This window comes from Ambystoma mexicanum, chromosome 5q (assembly GCF_040938575.1).
Source record: "Ambystoma mexicanum isolate Mex_15411 chromosome 5q, UKY_AmexF1_1, whole genome shotgun sequence".
NCBI lineage: Eukaryota > Metazoa > Chordata > Amphibia > Caudata > Ambystomatidae > Ambystoma > Ambystoma mexicanum.
The window spans coordinates 940,882,473-940,904,591 of record NC_090933.1 but is presented as its reverse complement, the minus strand read 5'-3'; the positions used below and the strand labels follow the sequence as shown (position 1 = coordinate 940,904,591).

At 48.8% G+C, this 22,119-nt stretch overlaps 1 protein-coding gene across 9 annotated transcripts in view; it reads left to right on the top strand.

The window, feature by feature from the left end:
- The window catches only part of UBR5 (ubiquitin protein ligase E3 component n-recognin 5), a 2,447,509-nt gene that overhangs the window by 1,478,849 nt on the left and 946,541 nt on the right, over positions 1-22,119 (top strand). The window lies entirely within an intron of this gene.

Genomic DNA, 22,119 nt, shown 5'->3' with positions numbered 1-22,119 from the left:
ACATCGGCACCCATAGCATGGAGAATGTGTTAAAAAAAATCTTTTAGCAACTTTTCCTCCATATTCTATGGACCCCTTTTAGGACAATTTTTCTAAAGTCCTACCAAGACTTCATAAAATCAATTTCGAAGGGATTATGTCCTCCGATGTATTCCTTATCTTAGATATCTCCTTCCAGCTCTGCTGGCCTCGGAAAATTTTTCTCTAGAGGGTGCTGCGCGTCGACGTCCTCCAAGTCGATGTCCCTCGACAGCCGCCGTATCGACGTCGATGTCATCCTGCCTATAAAGGCCGCGCGCAGCGTCCGTTGCTCAGTTCCGTTTTTCCGCGCTTACTCAGTGCCTCAGAATACTGTTGCTCAGTTTTGTCAGGTTAATCCTATTTACCTCCAGTTATTTGATACCGTACTCGATGGCTTCTTCGTCGGAACCGACAACTCCTCGATCCAGCTTCAAAAAATGCCGAGATTGTGGGAAAAAGATGTCGCTGACTGACCCTCACAGAGTTTGTCTGTGGTGTTTGGAAGCTGAACACCATTGTTCGGAGTGCGAGGACTGTATGTCCATGACAGCTAAGGCCCTGAAGGAGCGTAGGTGGAAGCTGGAGAAAGGTAAGACTTTTAAAGCAGCTTCTTCCTCGACGAAGTCGAGACATTCGTCTCCTCGTCACCATTCGCGCTCCAGGTCTCGGAGTGGGTCCCATCACTCCTCGAGATCCCCTTCTCCGTCTTCCTCTTCCTCTGTTTCTCCAAAGAGAATCCCTTGCCCCACGAAACATAGTTCCCGGGCTGAATGGGAGGAATTCCACAAAAATATGATAAGCGTCTTCGAGAAAACGGCCTCGACCCCCTTGAAGACTGCCGAGAGCGATGCTCTGGTCGAAAGACCCGAAGGTCAAAAACGCTGCGAGTCGCAATACCCGGCGAAGGAAATCTCTCGAGCGCGTCTCGAACCCTCGAGTAGGACTATGACCTCAAAACCTTCCTCGAAGGTTCCGTCGACGCCGAGGTCGGTGTCTTCGACGCCGTTGTCGAAGGGACCCTCGACACACGGGTCTGTCGACTCGACGCCAGCTTCGACACTGGCGTCGATGCCAAGAAAAGTCATGGTTACGACACACCCAGGCGTCGAGATTGTCGAGCAGAATCCCAATTCTGTCGAGGTCATCGAGGCCTCCGCCTTTGTTTTCGACGCCACGCTCGAAGCCTTTGGCGTCGACGACATCGATGTTTTCGAGGCCGATTATGACAAGTTCTGCACCCTCTGCCTTGGAAATGGGGTTTACACCCTTTATGAGTTCAGAACAATTGAGAACTATGTCCTCAATTATGGAAGAGGGTGAATTGTCTGAACAGGAAGACACATGTGAGTTGCAGGGACCTGTAACCCCAATTAGAGAGGAATTTTCCTCTGAAGAGCGCAGGTTAAAGGATCTTCATGATTCCTTACATGAGGCAAGTGGGTTAGACACTTCCCCTGAGGTGGAGTTTGCTAGGCCAGACCCGGGGGAGCATGCTGAAACCCCCTATAGAGCCCTAATGGCCAGGATCACAGAGTTTATGGGGTGGTCTGCACCTTCACAATCTTTCCAACAAGATGACCTCACGGATATTCTTGACAAAGGCCCACAGGAGGATCCTGTGGTGCCTTTTCATAAAGCTCTTCAGAGGAAGATTATGACGAACTGGGAAACCCCAGATGTCGTCCCGGCAGTAAATAAAAAACTGTCTACAAAGTACAGGGTATCTTCTACAGACCCGGAGTTTTTGTCAAAACACCCATCCCCAGAAAGTCTGGTGGTACAGGCAGCATCTTCTACTGATGTCAAGACGGCTTATCCTACCGTCCCGCAGGACAGGGACGATAAAAAATATGATGCTATGGCAAAGAAAGTTTTTTCGGCATGTAGCATGGCGTTAAAATCTGTAAATGCTACTTGCACCCTTGCTAGATTCAGCCATACACTTTGGGAGTGTGCTTCTACAGCGGCTGACTGCATCCCGGAGGGAGAAGAAAGGGAGGCGTTCCTGAATATCATACAGGACGGTAAAGACCCTATGTGTGAATCCCTCCAGACGGGCATTGATTCAGCTGACAGTATCAGCGGAGCAATGGCGGCAAGTACAACAACCAGGAGATTCGCTTGGTTGAGAAAGTCTGGTTTTGCCCCAGATGTGCAAGCCAGGCTCTTGAACATGCCATTCGTTGGCTCTTCTTTGTTCGGGAAAAAGGCGGATGACAGTTTAGAGAAACTGCAAACTTCAAAAACAGCAGCAAAATCCCTAGGCGCTGCAATCCGTCAGACACCTTTTCGTCCCACAGGAACCTCTGCGAGGGGCAAGTCCTTTGGCTTCTACTCCGCATTCGGAAGAGGTAGAGGACGACCGGCTCAAAGGGGACAAAGAAGAACTACCCGAGGTGGACGGGGTAGATATTCAAAAGCCGCAGCAACAGCAGGTGCCTCTTTACCATCGGCATCTGCATCAGCCGCCCCAAAACCACTCTGAGGACTTCCCTCACAGGACACCTGTAGGAGGCAGGTTGACTCAACATCTGGCGGAATGGCAGGCTATCACGTCAGATGCTTGGGCATTGGAAACAGTTGCCCAAGGTTACTGCCTGCCTTTCCTTCGCATACCTCAGAGACATCCACCGGGGATCAGCTCTCAAAAAGCTCCAGATCCGCTCCTCTTGAGGGAAATTTTGGACCTGCTAGAGAAAGGTGCCATAGAACCGGTACCTGTAGCGGAGAGGAACAAGGGCTGGCACTCCCCTTACTTTCTCATTCCAAAGAAAGACGGAGGACTGAGACCCATCTTGGACTTGCGAGAATTGAACAAATTCCTCAGGAAAGACAAATTGAAGATGGTCACTCTTTCTCAGATCCTCCAGGCCCTTCAGTTCCAGGACTGGTTGGTATCTCTGGACCTTCAGGACGCTTATTTCCATGTGCCTATCCATCTCAAACACAGGAAATACCTGAGGTTAGCAATTGGCAACTCTCATTATCAATTTCGAGTGCTGCCATTTGGGCTGACCTCCGCCCCGAGGGTCTTCACCAAGCTGATGTCGGTAGTGGCTGCAAGTCTAAGGAGGGAAGGGATTCACGTCTACCCCTACCTGGACGATTGGTTGATCAGGGCTGTATCTTCGGAACAAGCTCAGATCCAGCTAGATCACGTGTGCCACTCCCTTCACAAACTGGGCTTCTCCCTCAATTTGAAGAAGTCACAAATGATACCATCGCAGAGACTCCAGTTCATCGGAGCGATCCTGGACACTTCCCTGGGAAAAGCCTCGCCACCAGAGGTGAGGGCTCAAGATATTCTACAGATGGTTACCAAGTTCCAAAATGCCCAACGTCTCCCAGCCTTCGGAATTCTGAGGTTGCTAGGCCTCATGGCATCCTGCATTTTCCTAGTGCCAGAGGCTCGCCTGAGAATGAGATCCCTCCAGTGGGCACTGAGGACTCAGTGGTCACAATTCTCAGGAAGAATGACAGATCTTCTTCAGGTTCCCGACAGGGTGGCTCGAGACCTTCAGTGGTGGGCCTGTCAGGAGAACATTCTGAAAGGAGAACAGTTTTGGCAACCCTGGCCGGAGATAACAGTAGTCACGGATGCCTCACTCACGGGGTGGGGAGCCCACGCCAACGACTTGACCATCAGCGGTCGTTGGTCTCCATCGGAGTCCAGACTACATATCAACCTGTTAGAGCTGAGAGCCATCAGACTTGCGCTGAAGGCGTTTCTGCCAGCTTTACAAGGGAAAAATGTCCTGATAATGACGGACAACACGGTGGCCATGCATTACCTCAAGAAAAGAGGAGGCGTAGGATCACTACCCCTGTGCAGAGAGTCGATGCAGCTCTGGTTTTGGGCAATCCAAGAAGGAATCTCTCTATCGGCAGTTCACCTAGCCGGAGAGAAGAACTTGACAGCGGACTCTCTGAGCAGGCAGAGTACAGTCTCCCACGAGTGGGAACTAGCTCAGGAAGTCCTTCAAGAGATCTTTGCCCTTTGGGGAACCCCTCAGGTGGATCTGTTCGCCATCAGCGTCAACAGGAAGTGCGATCTGTTCTGCTCAAGGGAATTTCCCCCGAGAGGAGCTCTGGGAGACGAGTTCATAGTGGACTGGGAGTTTCCGCTTCTATACGCGTTCCCACCGGTCCCTGTCATTCCTCAAATGATCAGAAGGTTGAGAAGATTCCGGAGAACCATGATCCTAATTGCCCCGGATTGGGCCAGGAGAACGTGGTACCCGGACCTTCTAGACTTGTCCATCTGCCCTCCAATTCGACTTCCACTCAGAGAGAAGCTACTCTCACAGAAGGGAGGTCAGGTTCGCCATCCAGACATCAAAACCCTCAACCTTCACGCTTGGCTTCTGAAAGGCTGAGGTACAAGGATTGGGATCTCCCTGATGATGATATGGAGGTGTTGCTTTTGGCAAGGCGGCCAGCAACAAAGTCTTTATACCGCTGCCGTTGGAACAGATTTTGTAGCTGGTGTAGAGAACAGAATATCGACCCCTTTTCATGTGGTACACCAATGGTTTTGTCCTTCCTACTATATTTGGCGAATTCAGGCCTTCAAGTTGGCACCATTAAGGGCTATCTCGCAGCGCTATCCATCTTTAAGCGCACTGCGGAAGAACCATCCTATTTCAAGTTACCCTTGGTAATACAGTTTCTAAAGGGGTTAACCAATGATTATCCCCCAAGACCATTCCAAGTTCCCCTGTGGGATTTAAACTTAGTCCTAACTTTCCTGATGGGCTCACCTTTCGAACTACTCCATTCTTGTTCGTTAAGATTCCTTACCCTTAAAACTGTTTTATTAATAGCACTTACATCTGCTAGAAGGGTGAGCGAATTACAAGCTCTTTCTTGTAAACCCCCTCATAAAATCTTTCACAAAGACAAAGTTGTCCTGCAAGTGAAGCCTAATTTCCTCCCAAAGGTGGTTTCTGAATTCCATATCACTCAGAAGATTACCCTACCATCTTTCTATCCTCCTCCTCATCCGGGGAAAGAGGAAGAGAGGTTACACAGGCTAGACCCTAGAAGGGCTTTAAGTTTTTACATCAGTAGACTAGCCAGGATAAGACAGGCAGACCAGCTGTTTGTAGGTTACACAGGTCACAAGCTGGGGTTACCAATAACTAAGCAGACCATTTCCAGATGGATCATTCTAGCCATTCTGGAATGTTATAAACTGGCAGGGAAAGAGCCCCCTCAAAACCTTAGGGCTCATTGGACCAGAGGTATTGCAGCTTCATCGGCCCTCAAAAGAGGTGTGCCGGTTAAAGACATCTGTGCGGCCGCTACATGGTCGTCTATACATACCTTTACACGATTTTACAACTTGCATTCCTCCTCCAGTCAAGAGACTAGGTTTGGAAGGGCTGTACTGCACTCTATTCATCAATAGAAGACAGCGTGAAGTCAGTACTCCCTCCTCCAATGATAGGCTCCCATAGCAGTATTCTATCTAAGATAAGGAATACGTCGGAGGACACAATCCCTTCGAAGAACAAGTTACTTCTTACCTTGTAAAATTCTTTCGACGGGATGTTCCTCCGACGTATTCCTTATCGACCCTCCCATCCATCCCCACAGTTCTACTTCCCTTGTTGTTGCAGCGTACGCTCCTTCAGGGTGATTAGTTTAGTCCAGAAAGAATTATTGTGGGCTACAAAACGGAACTGAGCAACGGACGCTGCACGCGGCCTTTATAGGCAGGATGACGTCGATACGGCAGCTGTCGAGGGACATCGACTCGGAGGACGTCGACGCGCAGCGCCCTCTAGGGAAAAATTTTCCGAGGCCAGCAGAGCTGGAAGGAGGTATCTAAGATAAGGAATACGTCAGAGGAACATCCCGTCGAAAAAACGTTACAAGGTATACTTATATACTGCCTCATCTGAGGCAGTATATAAGCTGCACTCTTAGTATAAGGCTGTACCACCTGGGAATGTGGTAGCATGGACAGAGCAGCCAGGATTGTCTTAGGAGGCAGAGAATGCTGTAGCATGGTAGAAATACATTGTACCATACGTACGGTCCAATGAAACACTGAAACACTATGTATTGTAAAAAAGTTTTATTTTTAAATGCAAGTAGACCAAGATAATTCTTGGGTAAGTACTATAACATCATATAAACACAATCATAAAAAAATAACTCCATACTTATGGGATACAACCCAGAGTGTAACTTTATTGGGAATAGCAATCAGCAGTTCAAGGTGAATCAAACCTTCAACACATGCTATTCAGGAGGAGTAAAACCAGGTAGTATGCTTTTTTTTTTAGAATACAATCAGTATTTGAGGGTAGTTGACATGCAGTGACACTTAGTTATTAAACAACTTAACAAACTAACCCTGTTAAAAGGGTATTGCTTGCAAAAAAATTTTTAACTCAGTTTAGAGTTAGTAAAACAACTCGTACTTTCTTGAGGGGCCTCAAGCTGCTCAATGATGAGCATTAACATTCCATAACTATTTTTGAATGCACTAAGCAATTCAAGGAAAATAAAACACAATTACACTTTAAGAAAGACCCATGGTAAGTAATTATTTTATGACTATTTTGGAAATTTTCTAAGCAGATTCAGGGGAGACACAACCCAGTGTTAGAAGTTAAGAGCAGCCTGCTATTCAAGGTAAGTAGCCATATACTTTAAGTGGGGCTTCAAGCAACTCATAAGACCAGTATTAGCTTCTAAAGAGTAGAGGGTAAGCGGGCACTAAGATAAAGTTCTTACTGATCCAGTTAAAGAGTTCTTTGGTTTCTATAGATTTCAGAGTACTGTGCAACCCACTAAATCACGCCTCCGTGCTGGGCATGTATGAAATTAATAACGTAAAACAGACTTAGGCTCAATAGCCTTTGGTGTGGGCTGCACACCATAAATACCACTCAAATGGTTTCTTTAAACTTAAATAAAATTCCTTTATAATGAATTGTGTTCATCAGTTAATAGTTAGTGAAGAATTGTTTGTTTTAGGTTCAAAAAGAATGTATCATTTGCAGATGCAACATAACTGCCAATGCATTTCGGACTGTTATAAGTACTTCATCAGGGCGTTACTGTTTTATTTGATTGACAAAAACAATTACCATTAAGCCACCAGTTACAGGGCAAATGTGTAATTCGGTTACCACATCAAAACCACAATCCAATAGATGTTAGAACAAGAACAGATCAATAATTTCAAACAGATCCTATTCATATCAAACACATCATATTCAGAGAATACAGGCCACATGACAATGACGTACGAGACAATAGACATTCAAAAAAAGAGAAAGAAAAACGAAACAAATATCAGTGAGTTTCTATCATCACCTCGTAAAGCTTGTTTGTCACCTGTGTTTCCATTGTTCCCTGTCACTATTGGTGTCCATGTGTTTTTATGACCATAGTTGCCAACTTCTTCCTGCATGCTCAACTTTTCTTAAGTGTGCGAGTGATGGCAGTGACTGTCAAACAAGACTGTTAAAACTGTCTAGAATGCACACCTGGTGCAGCGAATACCATATCAGTACGATTTCTGAACACCATTCCTAAATCACCAACGTGATCACTCATGTCTTAGTACCGTACAGCTTACCTATTCTAATATACAGACCTTGTCTCGTTTGACTGTCACTGCCATCACTCGCACACTTCAGTGACAAACCAGCTTCTTTCTTTTTCATGAACATCACCCCACGTTATTTGTAAATTAGTAGTAAGGATTGGCAATAGGTTTTTTAGTATAGGCCCTTTAATTTGACAAGACCTCACTAGAACTGCATTATTATTTGATGGTGGTAGCTTGCTCCCATCTGTAGATTTGGGATTAGATAGGCATTTATCTCACCCTTGCAACAGTTCAATAAACACCCTTGAACTGTGGTCAGTTGTCTGTCTTACTGTTGATACCATACCTTCCTTTTGTTAGGACAGTTTTCCTGAAGTACAACTAAGGGCTTAGTAAAACCATTCAACTGAGGCAGTACAAGACTCCACTCTTAGTAGAATGCTGTACGACCTGAGTTCATGGTAGCGTAGACCAAGCAGCCAGGCTTATTTTAGGAGGGAGAGAGGGCTGTAGAATCAGTACAAATGAAATTGTAATACAAATGTTCCAAAGAAACACCGAAACACTATGCATGTAAAAATAAATATTTTATTTAAATACAAGTAGTCCCAGATAAATCTTGGGGGGGAAAGAAGTACTATCACGCATTATATGTAATCACAATTCTAAAAACACACTATGCTTGAAGGTACACAGACCGAAACATAAACCTTATTTGGAATACCTAACAGTAGTTCTAGGGAAGTCAAACCTTTTCCTACACATTCAGTATAGGTCACACCTATTCTTGGGGAGTAAACACCAATGGTTACTTTCAGATTACATTAATTAATTCAAGGGTAGTAGACCTTGCCAGTTGTACAGCTCGGTAACAAATCACATAATCAGTCAACTGGACAGTATATGTTTTGTGATTGGTGGCACACTTATTCTACGTACAGTAAAAACCTCTAACTACTTATGTGATAACACACAGTTATACTAGGTGAGGTAAAAACCTATAACTACTTTTGGGATAACACACAGCTAACTCAAGGTAAGTTAAACCCACATACTTTTTCAAGGAGCTATCCGCAACGTGGGGCAGGTATGAACCTAAGACTCCTTTTGTGTATCTAAAACAGCTCAGGGAAAGCAAAACCCAGTGTTACACTTTACTAAATGATTCAGTTATTCTAGGTAGGTAAGACCTAATGCAGACTTATTCTGGACAGGCTAACATCAAGTCAGGGGAAGCAAGACCCAGTTGGTGGACACTCATACAATTATCCTAACAGGAATAATCTGGTGAAACCAACAGCATTACTTTTGGGGAGAGGCACAACCAAATCACAGTTCAGTAATATACCCTTACATCTACTTTCTGTTAAAATGGCAAAACGGTTTCTAAGGATAGAACGACGTGGCACATAATTTTGAGAATAGTGCATCACACATTCAAGGTAAGTAAGTAGGTTTTGTAACTATTCACTCTCGGAGTTTACAGTTACCAACTAACTCTTTCACCAAGTAACCTTTAAACATTTATTCTCCTTTACAGGCAAAATGCCCAAACCCTTAAAAAGTATTTCCCTTATTCTAGGAGCACGAGTGTTCTCAGTGGCAGAAGGGGGTCACTAGGATCTACAGACTGTATCAGAATAGGTTCTTAAGTAACAAAAGGTAAAGTTCCTCAGGAAGCCTGGGCAAACAGGTGAGTATTTTACTTTTAGAGTTAGAGGAGGGTCCAGGGGCTTCACAGAAGACACTGTAGCAAGATTCTAGCAGCAGGACTGGGTGCACTGGATGAGAGGCCTCCCCATCACAGAAAACGCCCCACACTTTGCAGGAATCACAAGAGACTTCAGTACATACCCAAGCCAACACAGTACCTCAGCATTGAAGAAGATTTTGCAGCAGGAGAACTTTAGGATCTGCAGCCAAATACCCGGTTAGTGGATTTCTTGTCGTGGTGACTGACAACAAGACCTCAGAAGGAACTTTGCAGCAGGGATCAACAGAGAAGGGTTTCCTCGCGCTGAATGCGGCTCTGTGGTTTGGCACCTTTTTAAAGGAGCACAGAAGAAGACAGAATATCATGGTCCGATTCTTGTTGTTAAAAAGGTCCAGCACTCTGGTGAGGGAACTTTTCGGACACAATTCGTGTCTCTGGAGATACACCAGGATTCCCACAAAGTTTCAGTGAGATTCGGAATTCGGAAGACCGTGCACCGCACAATGGCTCGAGGTCCAAGGGTATTGGGGGTATTGCAGCCCCGCAAGGTCGCATCATGGAATGGGATGGCTCAAAATGCATGTCTGCTTGAGTGTAGTGGGTCTCACCAGGCTCCGTCACTGTCGTTTTCAGAATCCCCAGGTCGATTGGAAGGAAGGGCTACAAAAGGCCCCGGTTACAAAGCAGGCTCTCCGGTCGCTGGAAATAGTCTCAGCCACTTTTCCTTTCTCATCCTCTTTGGTTTCGGTTCCGGTGCTAGACTTGCCTTCAGCTTCCAGGTTCGCAGTATTTAACAGGAACTACAGCACAACCTCTGCATTCTCTCCCTGCATTTTACAACAAAGGGCAGTCTGGTTGTCCATTCAGGACAGCCAGCCCCCCCACTGGGATTTGTCTCCATTCAGGCAAGGAGGAATACAAAGGGCTGTGGAGTTTTGGACTCCTCCTTCACAGACAGACAGACTGGAGACTGGGTGGGGAGTCCAGGGGACTCCCGCCGAAGATAAAAATCACGCAAAGGAATTTCCCACCCTGGATGCCAGGGGAAGGAACAAGCAAGGACAAGGAACACTAAAATGGCAAAAAAAGAAGACGGGCCATTTTGGTAAAATGAGTGCCCTTGGGTGCCTTTACTGCAGCTGTGAACACCGGCAGCGGTAAAGGTTCACCAAATTAGTAAAAGGTATCACTGCCACCAGCCATTGCAGGTAAGCTTGTCCCTGTAACGGAACTGTTACAGTTTTAGTGTGAAAGGGGATACATTGTATCTCCCCAGCACTCCACATAAGGTGGTGGGGTGTGCTGGTTTCACCAAATAAAATGTAAAAGGGAACCAAAGATCCTTTCTACCCTTGGTAACTGTAGTTCTCTCATGTTTAGTCAGAGAATGTTAAAAGGTGAGCCCCTATGGCAACCCAGCAACAACAGGCACTTATTGCCAAAAAGTAGTTAAAAAGGATAACTTTTGAGGTGGCGCTGTTGAGCTGCCTAAGGTGGCTGCTTGACTCTTGAGCTCCGTGTGGCATTGGTGAAAATCCTTCTTCATCTGCGGTTGGCATCATTTTACATATTCCCCGCGTATTTGATTGGATGCTTCAACACTCTTGGATGCATTCAGTGAAATTTTGGCCCGAATCAGCCTCCGGACGCCCAAGAACGGACCCGCTTCAGTGGCGGCCCCGAGCCTGCTGTGGCCTTAGCGCACCCGGCTTCCTCCTCCGCTCCGGCCCTCGGCGCGGCGGCTGGCGCGGCGGCTAGTGTGAGGTGCGGGGCACCCGATTGCTCTGTCCCTGGCCCGAGGTGGTGGATCGGCGCCTCTGGCGGCCCCTTCCCCGGGAGCGCGCTGCCTCGCGCGCGAGAGTCCGCTGCGGGGGCCTGCGCTGGAGCGCATCCGGCCCCTGTCTGGATGCTGACTCCCGGATCGTGCATCGGCGAGCGCATGGAGCGGCTGTGCCGGGCCTGGCTGCCGGGTGTGACGGAGGCTCACGCTGATGAGGTGAGGAGCGGGTGGGGGCCTTCATTGGGGTGATGTTGCCCCCTTGGACTTTTTCGCCGGCTTGCTGCCTGGCTGCACATTGAAGCTGCGGGGCCTTGCCTCGCTTTTCGACCTTACCCCTAAAGACTTGCCCAACTTGGAGAGCACCCCCGGAGTATCTCATGCCGCTGGCCACTCATCCACTTCCGCACACGGGCCCTGTGCTGTGCCGCACCGCGACGGCTGTTGGACGCTTTTGAATTGGAGGTCCCTGGGTGGGCTGCCCTCAGCATTAATTTGATCTCTGGCCTGTGCTGCCTGGGAGTGCACCCCGGCGGATGGTCCTCATGAAGCACCCTCCAATTATACAGAGGAGGAAATTCGCGCAACATAGTGGATACCTGCAACGATTAGTGGGGGACCTCTACGCTTGATACTTAGCTGAGCCCTGCTCGCCGCCGCTGCTGCTTGAGTCTACCCACAGTTCTCGAATACCTTTAGACTTTGACTGTACTGCTCAACCTTCTTCACTGACTGTCCTGGTGGGCCCCACCACTTCGGATCTGCATCAGTGATGCCAAATAAATCCAGGGGGGCCTCTGGGCGAGAGCCATGGATAAATTTGCTAAATCTGTTCCGAGGGCGGAGGAGGCGCACATGTCATCCCTGCAGGAGGTCTCTGAAACTGTGGCACATACTGGTGCGAGGGCCCCTGACCTGACCACCCTCATGGAGTCCATGTCCAAGAATTTTGCCTCCTTCCACGAGAAGTTAGACGACATTAACGCTAATGTCGCCTCCCTGAAAACCCGAGTTGATCAGGCTGGTAACAGAATTACTGAAGCTGAAAGCAGGATATCAACAAATGAAGATGAGATTCATGTGCTATAGGACACTGTTGCCTCCCTGACGCGCGACATGAAGAGCGTAAAAGCCAAATGCGATGACCTTGAATCGCGCTCTCGCAGGAATAACCTGCGCATCATTGGGGTCCGTGAGAACACTCTTAGGGGGCGCATAGAGGACGCTGTCGAGACCCTATTAAAAGAACTACTAGGCAATCCGGCCCTCTCCCCGTACTTCACTGTTGAACGTGCACACAGAGCCCTATCCCCGCGCCCCAAGCCCGGGGATCTCCCAAGGCCCATTATTGCCAAGATTCTTAATTACCGGGACAGAGATCTTATCCTCCGCCTGTCACGTGAGAAGGGTGACATGTTTCGAATCCCACATCATCAGGATTTTCCCGGACTTTTCAACGGCGGTGCAGCAGGAAAGGCGCCAATTCTTTGGGGTTAAGAAACTGCTTGGAGAACGTAGTGTCCCTTACGCCATGTTGTTCCCGGCGCGTCTCAAACTTACCCACAATGGCAAACTGTACTTATTTACTGTCCCGGAGGAAGCGGTGAAATTCATCGAGGCACACATACCACTTCACAACCCGGCATCGACCGTGTCAATAATGACTAACCGAATGTGACCCGGCCCGAAGTGGCTCCTTTTGGCTAATACTTCCTGTCTTTGTATATGATGATGGCAATAAGTCCCTGTTATCCTTGTGAGCTGGGCCCCCTCTACATACACCCGGGCCACGGCCTGGCTTTGGTGCACTAGTCATTGTTCTCCACCTCCCCTTGAGGGATTGGAGCTGGATTCTGGCTTTGGATACCTTTTTTCAGTCTCACCATGCTTCCAATAACTTACTGGCTTTGGGGCTCTACACAGGCTCCACCTTCCGCTGAAATCTGTCTTTGACAGCCCATGCTGTATTAATCAATGTTCAAAGTAGCCATTCACACGGCAACAGCGCACCTCACTGCAATTGCAATGTTTGTTTTGTTGGATGTTACTGCTTGTTGGCCCCTGTTGGGCCCTATAAGGGGCATATCCCCATTGAATTTTGCCCTCCGACCTCTATTCCTCAGTGAGTGTCGGTTCAGTTGGTGGTACCTGCATCTGGGGGAGGAGGGGATTTCCACTGCAGGTTGGGGGTGGGCAGTGAGGGTGAGGGTGGGGGGTGGTATTTTTGGTGATTTGAATAATGGCAGTATAAAAGACGGGGGCAGATTGGCAGAACACACGACATCGGAGCGCCCCTGCGGGAGCTTTTTTCACTCTTCATGTGAGTCTCTACAATGGTCATGGGATGTACCTTAATCTCCTGAAATGCCCACAACGGTGATGTCCTGGAATGTCCGGGGTTTGAGTAACCACACCAAGGCCCGCAAAATCATGGCCTATGCCAGCAGGCATGGATGCAAAATATTACTCTTGCAAGAAACTCACTCTAAGGGCCCTCTGACTAGGTGCATGGCACCATCATGGGGTCGCCATAGATATTCCACCTCTTACTCGACTCGGGCTAGAGGAGTATTGACAATGATTCATAGGTCACTTAAGTTTGTACTCCACAAGAGCTATATAGACCCGGCGGGGGAGATATAATATTCTACATTGCGCAATAACCAACAGGGAATATTTACTGGTGAACACTTATGGCCCTAATGTGGACTCTCCCGACTTTGTCGATCGGGTGGTATCCATATTGCTGAGCTATGTGGGGCTGCACATCATCTGGAGGGGGGGGTGGAGACATGAATCTCATTTTAGACAGCACACTGGACAGAACCGGTACGGCCCCCAGAACTCTGTCCGGCGCGGCGCGCTTACTTCAAGTGCACGGCACAACACTTGACATCCGGGACGCATGGCGGGCACTGCATCCAGACGCGAGAATACACCCACTATTCCACTGTACATGATAGTTCCTCTAGGATTGACATGTTCCTGCTGTCCAGTACACTACTGGGGAGGGTGGTGGAAGTTCAGATATTGGCGCGCACCCTATCAGACCATTCGCCGATCCGACTATCCATTGAATTAGGAGTTCCTGCCCCTACCATTAACACATGGTGCTTTAAGTCCCTGGCCCTACAAGATATAGTATTTAAGGCTGACATACTTTCCGACATCCAGTCCTACTTTGAGCTTAATACACCCCAGTCCACCTCAGTGGGGGTCCGTTGGGGGGCTTTCAAAGTCTTCATCAGGGGAATGTCCATATCAAGGGAGGCGGGAGTCCTCAAAGCCATAAGAGCGATGTTGGCCCGCTCTGAAACTAAACTGCGCGAACTAGAGTGTGCCAACCCTTCTTCAGTTGACCCTGCCATCCTCTCCCAGATCAGCAAGGAACTACAATTCTTTAATGAACAGGCCATCAGGGAGTTTCAATACTTCAGCCACCCACAGGCAGCCCGCAAATATGGCGAGGGAGATAGACCCGGCAAGACGCTGGCTGCATTGGCTAGGGAGAGTGGGGTCAAACTCAGATTACTTGAGTTAAGGACAACCCGGGGTCGGTGCGGTGGTCGGACCAGCAAATTTTGGAGGTCTTTGCAGACTTCTACTCCGAACTGTATTCTCAACCCCCCGAGCACAGTGAAACACATATGCACGACCTACTCGAGCAGATTCCTACGACTATTGTCTCCCCCTCAAACAGGGACCAATTGGACTCCCCCTTTATATTGGACGAAATAGTTGAGGCAATATCCAACTTCCCCAATGGAAAAGCACCTGGTCCTGACGGGCTGACAGCAGAGTTCTATCAGGAGCACGTGGCCATCCTGGCCCCCAAGCTACTTGAAGTTTGGAACGAGTCGCTCCGGCAGGTCACCCTTCCCCCAACACTGCGTGAGGCTGTCATCACAGTCTTTCTCAAGCCCGATAAACCAGCTGATGAGTGCGGATCGTACAGGCCCCTCTCGCTAATGAATTTGGACACCAAAATCTTCGCCAAAGCAATTGCCAACCGCTTCCTCCCGGTCATGTCGTACATGGTTCACGACGACCAGTCGGGCTTTGTACCCGGGAGATCAACATCCCACAACATTAGACGGCTGTTTAATGTCATGTCCCGCATTCAGCAGGGTGCGAGCGCAGTTGCGGTCTCGCTGGATGCCCAGAAGGCGTTTGACATGGTGTCCTGGAAGTATCTATGGTTGGTCCTAGAGACCATGGGTATAGGGCCTAACATGATCGCATATATTAAATTGCTGTACACTTCCCCTGTGGCCAGGGTTCGGGTTAACTCCCAGACGTCTGATCTGCTCCCCCTCTTTAGGGGCACCCATCAGGGATGCCCGTTCTCCCCAATCCTGTTCGCCCTGGCAATAGAGCCAATGGCAGACTACGTCAGGTGGTGGCACGCACGGAAGGGTGTGCGATTAAAAGATTCCCTGAGATTATCTCGCTCTATGCGGATGACGTGTTGCTCTTTATAAGAGACCCGGCAGTTCACCTAGACCCAATCCTGCGCAAAATCACCTGTATAGGCACATACTCCGGATTCACTATTAACTATACTAAATCGGAGATCTTCCCCCTTACCAGCCCCATGCTACAACCCTCCTCTGAGTACCCGCTCCGCTGGTCCCCGAATGGGTTAAAGTACCTGGGAGTCCAGGTGTCCCTAACCAAAGACTCGCTACTAGCAGCCAACTACCGGGCTGTGGCTGAGCAGGCCGAGGTCAAAATTTTGCACTGGCGCACACTTCCACTATCGCTAGCCGGAAGACTCGCGCTGGTAAAGATGATCTTGCTCCCCAGGTTACTGTACATTTTCAGTAATGTCCCCATCTGGCCGGGTAGGGGGTACTTTGTGAACCTGCACAAGCTGTTCGACCAATTCTTATGGCACTCTGGCACGGTGCGCAAGAAGTGGTCAAATATGACACTACCCTACGATAAAGGGGCTTTTACTGCCCCAGATATGCTACGATACTGGACTGCATCACAGGCACAGTTCGCTTCTTACTGGTAACCTGGGACCCCACCCCGTCCTCATGTCGAATTGGAGGCTCTGGCAGCGGCAGACACCAACGTAATGTCCCTGATTCTAGACCGACAGTACGAACCTGATTCGCCCATTGATCTGGTTCAAACCACGGTGCAAGCCTGGGGTCAGATTTTCAAAACTTGCACTGAAGACTGCCCATACTACAAGTGGCTCCCCGCCTGCAACTTTCCCGGTTGGAACCCACACATGATACCGCCCTGGCGGGACACTGGGAGGCCCTGGGATACCGCGCCCTAACTGACTTCTACCCAGAGGGTCACTTTATAATGCCACAGACATGGAGGCCAGGTCACTCAGTTTCCGTTCTGGAGCTTTTACAGTTCTACAGACTCCACATTGCCTTCCGGAGTGCATGGCCTGATTTCCCTAATGAGCCCCAGGATTCCCCTTGTGTTGCCTATATCGCCAAGAGAAAACATAATTTGGTACATATGTAAATAGTCATAAGGGTATATACCCAACAGTAGGACAACAGTTGTTGAGCAACGACATATCACAGGGCAAAAAGTTTTCAAACAGTTAATGGAGAGGGCATGGCTCCGATTACACAGCAAGCCATCAGGTCGCCGCAAATTGCCACAGACATCCTTTCTTCATTTTTCTCTTCGGTTTCTGCACCAGTGGTCGACTTGTCAGCATCTTCCAGATCCTGAGTATTTATCAGGAACTACAGCTGAATGTCTGCAATCTCTCCCTGCAGTTTACAGAAAGAAGTGGTCTGGCTGTCTAATCAGGACAGCCAGCCCTCCCAATCCCCCACTGGGAATTGGTTCCTTTCAGGCAAGGTGAAAGACAAAGGGCTGCAGAGTATTGGACTCCTTCCTCACTTCCTGCCTTCTCAGACACTCTGGAGCATGGGCGGGGAATGCAAAGGATTCCTGCCAAAGACAAAACTTCCACCAAGGTTGTTCCCATCTAGAATGGCAGGGGAAGATCTCTGCAACACAAGGATGGGGAAAAAGAAGGAACCCACCATTCTAGCAGAATGGTGGTCCTTCTGTGCATCACCAAGGCTGAATTAACAGCCTGCGAGGAATAAAGACTAAGTCATAAAGGTAAAACCACTGCCACCAGCCATTCAAGTAAACTTGCAATTGTAACATAAATGTGACCATGTAAGTAAGAAAGGGAATACATTGTATCCCCTAGCATTCCACATAAGGTGGGGTGAGCTGGCCCACTTATGCAAAATGTAAAGGGGAACAAAGTCCCTCTTTACTACTTGGGGACAGTAGTTCATCCAAGTACACAAAAGAGAAATTAACAGGTGAGCCCAAAGGCAACTCAGCCTAAGCCTAAAAGTTGTAGGAAACTAGAACTTCAACCAAACACTATGGAGAGACTTAAAAAGGTCACCCATAAAGAGTAAAAGACCAGGTGAGAGGGGAAAAAGATTCTCGCTTCGCTAGGGACAAGGTAAAATAATTACCAAGTCCAACCAAAAAGTTCTGGGATTGGCACACGTCAGGAAGATTTATCACAAATATGAAAACCTTGCCTAACAACCCCCAAACCTTTTTGCTTTTATTTTCCACTGTGTCCTGACTTGTTTTACAGTACAAGTGAAGCCTTCAGTTTCACTCCATTGGGCTTTTGCTCACATGTTATGGGAAACTGACCACCTTCATGCTTTCAGTACTAGGAAACTGTTTCCCATAGTCTTTTGAGTTTATTTATTTTTCTGTTAACTTTTTATCATTGCACCATGCATCTTCCATTGCAGTGCAATGGTGTTCTTTTGTATGACCCTAGACTCATCGAAGGGATTTTTAGTAATCCAAGGCAGCAGTTACTTTTTCATACGTTTTACTGTATTTTTCCCAGGTCTTACCACATTTTTTGGGTTTGGCTACTAACGGTGACTAGTGTCCTAACATGGCCATGCCACGAGATTTTTTGTTTGTTCCTTGGCATCTTGTCCTTTGGCCTTCTTCCTGTCTACTCAGGAATTTTCTTTTATGGTCCTGCACTTGCCCGGTAAGGGCTTGCGTTTTGCGGTCTAGTTCATACTACATGTGTGTGTTCCCAGGAATTGGGCCGGGGCTGTCTGGTTCCAATCTACATGCTGGCGCCTGAAAGTTTGGTGAGCCTGCTGGAAGCCCACAGTGGTCCCTGATTGGACTACTGCTGGTGTACATGTGTGGGACACATCTTAACATTGGAGTATGATTACTCACCTGACTTTTGGATAATGAGTATTATGCCGCCGTGCCAGCAGATCTGAAGAGGAGCCAAGTGTCCTGTCGTAGCTATGAAAACCGTGGATGACCAGTGTACGATCCTTCAAGAGGCCTGGCGTCCGAATCTTGCGGCAGTCCCGGTGGAGCAGTGTCGGGCTACTGATCACTAAAGACCCTTGTCAGTGCTTCAACCCTCTGGACTGGTGGGGACAATTGGTCTTGGTGTCTTCTGGTACCAAAGCAAGTGGGATCCCTCTGAAGTGTCCCTGGACCACCCAGTGGACTGACCAGCTCCAGATTAGGCTATTGCGATAGAAGCGCCGGTGTTCCATGTTGCGGCCCGAAATTTCAGGGGTCTTGACGTGTGCAGAAAGAGGTCTTCCTGCGAAATGTCAGCTCTCTGCCATTGACTGGTCCTGAAATAGGAGGTTTTCTTAGACTGCGACAAATGTGACGCTTGCTCTCGTCGTGCAAAGGTGACCGTCCCTGAGACCTGCATTCCTGCATCTAGTCTAGTGCCCTGAGGAGTGCTGCAGTGGTGGTTCTTGAATTTTTCGTTAAAAAGAGGTTGCACGAAGATTTCATTCACAACCGGAACTTTTCTTGCACCCTCAGCTCCTGGGCACCAGCGAACGGAAGCAAAGGCGAGAAAACCTCTAAGCTGACCCTCAATGACCCACGAAGTCTGAAGAGAAATCGGAGTATGGATTGTAAGTTGTAGCAATACTTACCTGCCCCCCCTCTCCACCCCTTAAAAGTTTGAATACCTTTTACCATTATTTGGCTTTGGCAAAACTTGTTGCCGAAAAGCCCACCGAAAGCTGGGAACTGTCTTATTCGCTAGAATAAGTCTTCATCTTACTTTTGGACCCATCTTCACGTCCCCAGTGCCCCTCTCCTAATTTCCATCTCCTAAACTATTGGAAAACTTTGAACTTTTGGGCGCAAGGCCCAAAACTATTTAGGGTTGGACTTCTAAAGTAAGGATTGTGTTTCCTGTGCACAGTTGGTTCTAAACCAAGAACTTCTCTTCCTTAACAAGCATTGGGGGGTGTGATTGTTCTTCCTTTACAGGTATTGGGGGCGACGGGGTCCTTAATTTTGCACCAACTACAGTGAATGTATAGATGCTGTATAGTGTTTAGCATTGTGTGACATTACTTGCCATTAGGTCTTTTCCATAGTGTGTTTTCTGTGCCTAAAATAAATATAGTATTTCTTTAACTAAGTGTAATCCTTGATGTTTCACTGTGTGGGCTCATTGTGGACCCTGGACCCCACTCGCCTCTCCTGAGATTTAGCCTTGGCCTCTCTTCTTGCTACCTTGAATGGTTTGGCTAAACTCCCAGAAGTTGCTCCCTGTTCACTATAACCTCCTAAACATCTGTCCACCCGGCCAGAGTTTAGAAATCCATTAACAGAATGCAACCTCCTTCCCCCCCACTTCAGTTACTCCTTTCAGCATGTTCAGTATGCAGTATTCTTAGTTTTTGCATTTTTCTGGGAAGGCTGTCGTGTTTTAAAAGTTGGTGGGTCTGCAGCTCCAAGATTTCCATCACCAACCCGCACAATATCTGCATGTTATGTCTAGGGGCAGACCACATCCTGGAGTATAGTATTGCATTCCATGAGCCAGAATGCCTTGAAAGGAACATGTAGCAAAGCTGACGCTAGGCCGACCTCCATTGAAGTTGCCTGCCCGATCTGAGTCTTCATAGGTAGACACAGAAGAGCCAACTCGAGAGAAGGATGAGAAGTGAGGGCAGGCACCATAACAAATAATTCTCCAGCATGGGGTCTGGCATGGATTCACATGCTCATGGATATGCTCATGAATATTTCCCGTCGTCAGGCTGGGAATCCTCGGTAAAGAAAAAAATCAGTTTTTCATTTCTGAACCTATCCTTCTAACAACCAATGACTGGTCTCTGGGTCATACTGCCCCCAGCCAATGACTGCCCTCTACCCAAGACCCTCCTCTGGCAGCCATCTTCAGATTTTTACTGCACGTTCAAGTGTTGGGAGTACTCGTGCTTAGCACTTGAGCTTTTACTACGTTTTGCGCTTTTTAGAAAAGCTTACTCTATTTTTCTGGTCAATTGAGCCTTAAGCTCCATCGATCTAATTTGTGTTTAATGGGGACCCGTTTTTCGGATTCTTCAGCGCCTCTCAATGGCGAATTTTGTGAAGTTTCTTCATGGAGTGTTCCAGGCTCTTCATGGCCTACGTTGCGTGGACATGTCGGAGAAAAGGAAGGGTTTGTCTCCCCTTTTCAAGATTTGTTCTGACTGCGGCTTGCAGAATGTCTTCTCGGGCGACAAGCATTCCAAGTGTCTCAACTGCCTGTACCTGGACCCAACGCACGTGTAAGAGGACTGTGCGTTTTGTCAGGAGATGGTGCCCTGCACGCTGAAGGATAGGCATCAGCGGCTCAAGGAGTGGCTACAGACCAAGGCCCCTGCTCTGGGTGGGCCCCAGCAGCATCCCTCCCCTGCGACTAAGAAAACAGAGCAGTCTTCTAAGACCTTTCAGGGCGCCCCTCCCACGGTGGCCCAACAAAAGGCCAGGCACCGCAAGTCCACCGGGAGCGCCGTTGCGACGGGCTCATCGGCGGCCAGGGCGAGTACAGCATCTCCAGCGGCTTCGGTCACCAGCCAACGCTTGGGATCTTCATACAAGAGGAAGTCGGACCATCTGGGGAAAGCTCAAGGAGAAGCCCAGGACCGGCCCGCCGGAGAAGGACCAGGGGGATCAGGGCGCCACTCTTCCCCCCCCCCCCCCTCTCCCCCCTAAGCAGAAGGCCGCAGGTCCTACCAAGGCCGTGAGGGGCCAAGTTGCATACTACGAAGGCCCAACCATCCGTCACATGGGTGGTGGCGTCCCTTACACAGGCCACCGTGAAGGAGCCGCAGGACGCACCCCAGAAGGCTAGTCTCCCTGTCTGCCAGGAGGGAGTCCTCTTTTCAGCCCATTGAGAAGATGCCAGTCATTTCACTGAAATAGTCTTCCCTGGGCGCAGAGAAGGGTGGGGTAGGCCAGGTAGTCCTCCAGGGCACGGATATCTCCTCAGAGGAGGAGCTTACCGGCCTCCGTACCATCCAGGAGGAGCGGAGAATCGAGGGCAGGCCCTACGGCCAGGGTTCCGACGAGGAGACAGATGAACAGGGCGTTGGGGGCCTGGGCGACCAGCCTATGCCACTGTCGCCGGCTCTGCTTTCGCCTCTGTCACCACAGCCGCCTGAGCGGCCATCTGGAGATATCTCGATGGACATTCACTCAGTCTTGCATACTCTGGTTTCGGAGATCCAGACAAGGATGCCTGTTGCACCCATGGCCCCTCCCGCGGCACAGAGACCGATGGTGGAAACTACCTACCAAGAAGAGGAAAGTTCACCCTCCACCTGTTTGCCACCCTTCGCCTCCCTCTCCCAACGAGGGATGAGATGGATCCTGACAGGACGATGACTGGCACGGACGACGGCGGGTTGGGGGACCTCCCGTCTCCACCTCCCAGATCTTCGCCTCCCGCCATTTTCTTCAGGGCTTCGAAGCTCTTCCAGCTCGTCCTTGAGGAGAAGCTTTCCTATACCAGCACCGCGGGGTCAAGAGGAAGACAGTCTTGACAGTCCCACTCCTGGATGACATTTGGGACAAGTGGTTGGCCCTCATGAAGAACCCTTCCACGGCCCCGGCAAAGAGGGACCGTTACGAGAAGTTCAGGGTGCCGGATGTTTGGGAGAATTCTCTGTTTAGGCTGAATATCCTAACCTAGTGAGTCCCCCAGCAGCTTTGCTGGATTTC